The following is an 8471-nucleotide window of genomic DNA, read 5'->3' as shown; positions in this document are numbered from 1 at the left end:
ACCGTTTGGCGTTTGGAATAGATCAAGGACGCGGGCTATGGAATCCTCATCGCATAATGTACTCCCTGCGTCGCGGGAAGTGCGTTCCTTATTTCCCGTACGGTCTCTACGGCACCTCGGAACTCCATCACCAACGGCTAGTCCAGCGACCAGAGATCTAGGAGAACCCTCCACAACAGTTCGTTCTTCGTACGGAAGAACCTTCCCGCGACGCCGATTCGGAGGAAGAGGAATCAGACTGAGTGCTTGGTTACCCGTCGGGAACATTACTTCGAGCTCCCGGACCTCATCTACCGAAAGATCCGCCAAATCCGACATAACACCGTTTCCTTCAGACGGCTCCCACCAAGGAAATTCCCTACCCGTCTCGTCAAGGTCTCCTTCTGACGCGCCATACTGGTCATCTTCAAGCTCCTCCGGAATATCACCAAAGAAGTCGTCTCCCGAAGCCATGGTGCGACACCTGGCAAAACCGAGCAACCGGTCAGCGTGGAGTAAAGACATCTTGAAAGCACCACAAAATCCGGATAGAACGATCACACCCGAACGAACCACGTACTGCGTACTACGCATCACCAACTGACTACTACGCGCATCAGCCTCACCATCCCGCAAACATCATCGCATCACGGGAACATTGACGAGCTCTCCACCAGTAGCCTCATCTCGCCACCTTGTCAAAGATGCGAGCTCGCCAAGGTTCGAATACGATCTCGCCGCTCGAGCTCGCCAAGGTTCGAATACGATCTGGCCACTTGACCTTGCCTCGGTCATGACCTCGCAGCCGTTCTCGAATGCAAATTCAAGTTCACCACCTTATGACCTCAACAATGCGACCACCTCGCGAGCACACATCTGAGCTCGCCCACAGCAATCCTCACCAGGATCGGCAAGTCTCCAGCTCGCCAGGATCCCATACGTTACAATCTTGTATTCCCGCTACGAGCTCGCCACCCTCTAGCTCGCCATATTCAATATACGATGTCCTGAATTTGAGANGGTCAGTCTCACCTGCGGGAGCAAGTACCTCGCCATCCTCGAGCTCCACTGCAACGACCTCCAAGCCGGTCTCGGCGTCTGGCGCAATAACCTCGNCGGCCTCCCCGACGGCGCCGAACGAAGAAGTGATCTCGCCAAGAACCAACGCGCTTTGAACGGCTTCGATCTCGCCAACTCTCGTGCCCATCGCCAATGTGTGCAACTCGCCATACTCCACCTAGACCATACGCTCATCTCGCCATCGCCGCACTAGTGTCCCCAGCTCGCTATCTCATCAAACGCCTCCATCTCGCAACAGCGAGCTCGCCTCCATCTCACAACATCGCAACACATCGAGCTCGCCCAGACAGCAACACACCGNCGTGCTCATCTTGACTTTCATATGGCTACCAATTATCGCAAGCCCCACTACATTACGGACGCTGAAAATCGACAACTGCGAGAGCGCAATCTCACGACGCGCACAAAAGCTCGTCAGAAATTCCGAGATAGGAAACCACAGGCCGCCATCGGTAAAATAATCTTCGTAAACGCAGAGGTGACCTCTAGGGCAGTCCCACGGGCGCTCGTCGTCACTCGGCATCACGAACTTAAGACCGTTTGGCGTTTGGAAGAGATCAAGGACGCGGGCTATGGAATCCTCATCGCATAATGTACTCCCTACGTCGCGGGAAGTGCGTTCCTTATTTCCCATACGGTCTCTACGGCACCTCGGAACTCCATCACCAACGGCTAGTCCAGCGACCAGAGATCTAGGAGAATCCTCCACAACAGTTTGCTCTTCGTACGGAAGAACCTTCCCGCGACGCCGATTCAGAGGAAGAGGAATCAGACTGAGTGCTTGGTTACCCGTCGGGAACATTACTTCGAGCTCCCGGACCTCATCTACCGAAAGATCCGCCAAATCCATCATAACACCGTTTCCTTCAGATGGCTCCCACCAAGGAAATTCCCTTCCCGTCTCGTCAAGGTCTCCTTCTGGCGCGCCATATTGGTCATCTTCGAGCACCTCCGGAATATCACCAAAGAAGTCGTCTCCCGAAGCCATGGTGCGACACCTGGCAAAACCGAGCAACCGGTCAGCTTGGAGTAAAGACATCTTGAAAGCACCACAAAATCCGGATAGAACGATCACACCCGAACGAACCACGTACTGCGTACTACGCATCACCAACTGACTACTACGCGCATCAGCCTCACCATCCCGCAAACATCATCGCATCACGGGAACATTGACGAGCTCTCCACCAGTAGCCTCATCTCGCCACCTTGTCAAAGATGCGAGCTCGCCAAGGTTCGAATACGATCTCGCCGCTCGAGCTCGCCAAGGTTCGAATACGATCTGGCCACTTGACCTTGCCTCGGTCATGACCTCGCAGCCGTTCTCGAATGCAAATTCAAGTTCACCACCTTATGACCTCAACAATGCGACCACCTCGCGAGCACACATCTGAGCTCGCCCACAGCAATCCTCACCAGGATCGGCAAGTCTCCAGCTCGCCAGGATCCCATACGTTACAATCTTGTATTCCCGCTACGAGCTCGCCACCCTCTAGCTCGCCATATTCAATATACGATGTCCTGAATTTGAGATCACCGAAGTCCCACACGCGGCACTATCGGCCTCCCCGACGGCGCCGAACGAAGAAGTGATCTCGCCAAGAACCAACGCGCTTTGAACGGCTTCGATCTCGCCAACTCTCGTGCCCATCGCCAATGTGTGCAACTCGCCATACTCCACCTAGACCATACGCTCATCTCGCCATCGCCGCACTAGTGTCCCCAGCTCGCTATCTCATCAAACGCCTCCATCTCGCAACAGCGAGCTCGCCTCCATCTCACAACATCGCAACACATCGAGCTCGCCCAGACAGCAACACACCGAGCTCGCACACAACCTCGCAAACACAAACCAAACTCGCACGGCAACTCCCCATCTCGCTGATTCGTTCATCTCGTCGTTTCACCATACGAAATCTCGATCTCCACCTCGCCACGATCATAAACCGCAACTCCTCTTCACGTTCATCTCGCGGGTACATAAACGATATCGCCACCAAGGCCTCGTTCTCGTGACCTCGTCTCCGAAAGCTCTGAGCTCGCCAGTGTTGATCCCATTCGCTAAGATAGGCAAACGTTTCCATCTCGCCAACTCCTCTTAAGGCCTCCGTAAAATCTTAAGTCTCGCTGCCGAGAGTCACGGTCCACCTTGCAAACGGGGATCTTGACTTCGTTATTTCGCCGTGTCGCTAGTACCGGTGACACCATCCCATCTCCACCATCTCGCAACGCACCTCGCCAAATCTCGCATATGCGACCTCATCGACCGCGTTGAACTCACAATCTCGTAGCCAGAAGATCCCGACCTCGCCGTATCATCACTGAGACCTTATCCTCGCCGACCGAACAAACATTGAACTCGGAACATCATCTCGTCAACACCCCCGAACCTCGACTCACGCACATCCGCTACGGCACGAACGAGCGGAACATTGAAATCGCCACTTTGCTACGTGTGACCTCGCGGATGGTCCCGTACGCGAGCTCGCCTGTCTTGTCTCCACACTCGTCATCCTCGCCAGCTTGAGTCCGCCGTCACGGGACTCGACCGCGCCCTCGCCTCGCAAACGAGCTCACCACCAAGTCTCGATCTCACGAGCTCAACCCCCGACCTCGTCACAAAAATCTCATTCTCCGCGCGACGGCTTCGGCGTCTCACCATGTTCTCGACATGAGGGTCAAGATACATTGTCAGCGGCGACCTCCGGCGGAGGAGTGGGGAGGCCGGCACGCCTCACGGTCCCGGCCAGATCCGGCGGTGCGGCGAAGAACCCCAGCGAAAAGAAGGTAGCACCGGCCGGTTCGGATGACGGCGAGGCAAAGGAACGACGGCACGGCAGGGTGTGATTGCCGGCAAGCTCACAGACGGGCGAGAAAGGTGGCGGGTGCACGGATCTGGCGAGGTTGACGGCGAACTCCCGAACGGGAAAGTAGGACGGCGAGCGGAAAAAGGAAACGGCCGGCAAGAGATCTCCGGCAAGGATAGGAGGCGGTCGGAGACAGAACCTCCCACGGCAGCAAAGGAGAGTTCGCCGACCCATGGTGGAACAAACACAAAAAAAAATCTAAAGTAAAAGGAAGCTAAGGGAGAGAGAAAGAAAGAATTTACCTTTTGGAGAAGAAGAAGACTAATGAGTAAAAAATATGTCAAAGACATATTTATATGGGGGACCAGCACATTGACCTAGATAAAAACCCTAATTTTTAAGCTCTCTATTTCCCGAACCTCGGGAAACGTGCAGAATACACAAAACTCCCGTAGAAAGCCCAACGGACCTTGAAAAACGTGCCCGACGCACTGTTCATCTCGGAATCTCCCGGATACCTCGAAAAACGTGCCCGACGCACTGTTCATCTCGGAATCTCCCGGATACCTCGAAAAACGTGCCCGACACACTATTCATCCTGGAACCCTCCGGAAGGCGACAAAACTCTCGAAATCTTCTATCCTTCCCGCAAGACGGACCTGAAGACACATAGTCGGATCCGACGGGCTCAAGCAAGCCATCGCACATCGGACTAGGGGGGGGACCATTGTTGGATATGGGTTTTGCCCCCAACATTTATAGAAGCCCAAGTAGAAGATTTCAGGAAGGTTTGGGCCTAAAGTCTTGGATTTAGCCCAGCAGGCCGTAGGGGCAAAACCGTAATTTTACAGAAGATCAGAGGAAACCCTAGGTCATTGGCCCACTATATATAGCAGACGTCACTGTCAGAAAAAGGGATCCGAAAAATTCTGGGCAATTAGGGAGAGAAAAGGCTTTTATTTTCGTATTAGCATTTTATCTCTGTAACTGTCATTTTCCTGAGAACCCTTCTGTAGGATTCTTACGTTAAATAAAGGACCAGTTCCGATTTATTCCCACAAATATTCATATTATTTATACCGTTGATTTCATACATCAACATTCTTGGCTGCCCGCACCGAGCTTGCCTCTGCTACTGAAATCACCACATCGTACAAAGAAGCCTCTCCGAAGTTAGCCATCATCACGATGTGGTGATTTCAGTAGCAGAGGCAAGCTCGGTGCGGGAAGCCAAAAAGTCATGTGGAGAAGCTTCTTGTGGGTTCTCTGATGCCAAGACGACTTCAAGAGACGCTGCAGAACGAGAAGCATCTATGAGGAAGCTTTTGGTGGCTGTTGTGCTCTGTGGCCTCTTCATCATTGTCGAAGTGGTTGGAGGGATCAAGGCCAACAGTCTTGCAATCCTCACTGATGCGGCTCATCTTTTGTCCGATGTTGCAGCCTTTGCCATATCCTTGTTCTCTCTTTGGGCTTCAGGTTGGGAGGCAAACCCACGCCAGTCCTATGGCTTCTTCAGGATCGAGATTCTTGGTGCCCTTGTATCCATCCAGATGATTTGGCTTCTTGCTGGCGTCTTAGTCTACGAATCAATTGCTAGACTTCAGAACGGCAGTGGCGAAGTTCAGGGATCTCTCATGTTCCTTGTCTCTACAGTTGGTCTGCTGGTGAATATTGCTATGGCTATTCTGTTGGGACACGACCACGGCCACGCTGATCACAGTCACGGTCACGGCCACGACCATAGCCATCACCATGAACATGAACATGAACACGATCATCATCACCATGGTGATCCACATCTCTATGAAGCCTTGCTTGAGAATGGCACTAGAGGTGGTAAGAGTGAGTAGAAGCAGCGTAACCTAAACATTCAAGGGGCTTATCTGCATGTGCTAGGAGATTTAATTCAGAGCATGGGGGTGATGATAGGAGGCGCAATCATATGGTACAAACCCGAGTGGAAGATCATTGATCTCATATGCACCGTTGTTTTTTCAGTGATCGTGTTGTGGANCCAAGAACCAACGCGCTTTGAACGGCTTCGATCTCGCCAACTCTCGTGCCCATCGCCAATGTGTGCAACTCGCCATACTCCACCTAGACCATACGCTCATCTCGCCATCGCCGCACTAGTGTCCCCAGCTCGCTATCTCATCAAACGCCTCCATCTCGCAACAGCGAGCTCGCCTCCATCTCACAACATCGCAACACATCGAGCTCGCCCAGACAGCAACACACCAAGCTCGCACACAACCTCGCAAACACAAACCAAACTCGCACGGCAACTCCCCATCTCGCTGATTCGTTCATCTCGTCGTTTCACCATACGAAATCTCGATCTCCACCTCGCCACGATCATAAACCGCAACTCCTCTTCACGTTCATCTCGCGGGTACATAAACGATATCGCCACCAAGGCCTCGTTCTCGTGACCTCGTCTCCGAAAGCTCTGAGCTCGCCAGTGTTGATCCCATTCGCTAAGATAGGCAAACATTTCCATCTCGCCAACTCCTCTTAAGGCCTCCGTAAAATCTTAAGTCTCGCTGCCGAGAGTCACGGTCCACCTTGCAAACGGGGATCTTGACTTCGTTATTTCGCCGTGTCGCTAGTACCGGTGACACCATCCCATCTCCACCATCTCGCAACGCACCTCGCCAAATCTCGCATATGCGACCTCATCGACCGCGTTGAACTCACAATCTCGTAGCCAGAAGATCCCGACCTCGCCGTATCATCACTGAGACCTTATCCTCGCCGACCGAACAAACATTGAACTCGGAACATCATCTCGTCAACACCCCCGAACCTCGACTCACGCACATCCGCTACGGCACGAACGAGCGGAACATTGAAATCGCCACTTTGCTACGTGTGACCTCGCGGATGGTCCCGTACGCGAGCTCGCCTGTCTTGTCTCCACACTCGTCATCCTCGCCAGCTTGAGTCCACCGTCACGGGACTCGACCGCGCCCTCGCCTCGCAAACGAGCTCACCACCAAGTCTCGATCTCACGAGCTCAACCCCCGACCTCGTCACAAAAATCTCATTCTCCGCGCGACGGCTTCGGCGTCTCACCATGTTCTCGACATGAGGGTCAAGATACATTGTCAGCGGCGACCTCCGGCGGAGGAGTGGGGAGGCCGGCACGCCTCACGGTCCCGGCCAGATCCGGCGGTGCGGCGAAGAACCCCAGCGAAAAGAAGGTAGCACCGGCCGGTTCGGATGACGGCGAGGCAAAGGAACGACGGCACGGCAGGGTGTGATTGCCGGCAAGCTCACAGACGGGCGAGAAAGGTGGCGGGTGCACGGATCTGGCGAGGTTGACGGCGAACTCCCGAACGGGAAAGTAGGACGGCGAGCGGAAAAAGGAAACGGCCGGCAAGAGATCTCCGGCAAGGATAGGAGGCGGTCGGAGACAGAACCTCCCACGGCAGCAAAGGAGAGTTCGCCGACCCATGGTGGAACAAACACAAAAAAAAATCTAAAGTAAAAGGAAGCTAAGGGAGAGAGAAAGAAAGAATTTACCTTTTGGAGAAGAAGAAGACTAATGAGTAAAAAATATGTCAAAGACATATTTATATGGGGGACCAGCACATTGACCTAGATAAAAACCCTAATTTTTAAGCTCTCTATTTCCCGAACCTCGGGAAACGTGCAGAATACACAAAACTCCCGTAGAAAACCCAACGGACCTTGAAAAACGTGCCCGACGCACTATTCATCTCGGAATCTCCCGGATACCTCGAAAAACGTGCCCGACGCACTGTTCATCTCGGAATCTCCCGTATACCTCGAAAAACGTGCCCGACACACTATTCATCCTGGAACCCTCCGGAAGGCGACAAAACTCTCGAAATCTTCTATCCTTCCCGCAAGACGGACCTGAAGACACATAGTCGGATCCGACGGGCTCAAGCAAGCCATCGCACATCGGACTAGGGGGGGGACCATTGTTGGATATGGGCTTTGCCCCCAACATTTATAGAAGCCCAAGTAGAAGATTTCAGGAAGGTTTGGGCCTAAAGTCTTGGATTTAGCCCAGCAGGCCGCAGGGGCAAAACCGTAATTTTACAGAAGATCAGAGGAAACCCTAGGTCATTGGCCCACTATATATAGCAGACGTCATTGTCAGAAAAAGGGATCCGAAAAATTCTGGGCAATTAGGGAGAGAAAAGGCTTTTATTTTCGTATTAGCATTTTATCTCTGTAACTGTCATTTTCCTGAGAATCCTTCTGTAGGATTCTTACGTTAAATAAAGGACCAGTTTCGATTTATTCCCACAAATATTCGTATTATTTATACCGTTGATTTCATACATCAACAAAGAAGTCATGTGGAGAAGCTTCTTGTGTGTTCTCTGATGCCAAGACGATTTCAAGAGACGCTGCAGAACGAGAAGCATATATGAGGAAGCTTTTGGTGGCTGTTGTGCTCTGTGGCCTCTTCATCATTGTCGAAGTGGTTGGAGGGATCAAGGCCAACAGTCTTGCAATCCTCACTGATGCGGCTCATCTTTTGTCCGATGTTGCAGCCTTTGCCATATCCTTGTTCTCTCTTTGGGCTTCAGGTTGGGAGGCAAACCCACGCCAGTCCTATGGCTTCTT

The 8471-nt window shown here is 52.7% G+C and overlaps 1 pseudogene; it reads left to right on the top strand.

The window, feature by feature from the left end:
- On the top strand, positions 3866-6298 carry LOC104772246 (annotated as a pseudogene).

This window comes from Camelina sativa, chromosome 20, assembly GCF_000633955.1.
Source record: "Camelina sativa cultivar DH55 chromosome 20, Cs, whole genome shotgun sequence".
In the NCBI taxonomy this organism is placed as follows: Eukaryota; Viridiplantae; Streptophyta; class Magnoliopsida; order Brassicales; family Brassicaceae; genus Camelina; species Camelina sativa.
The sequence above is the reverse complement of the archived record's forward strand: the minus strand, read 5'-3'. Positions and strand labels throughout refer to the sequence as shown.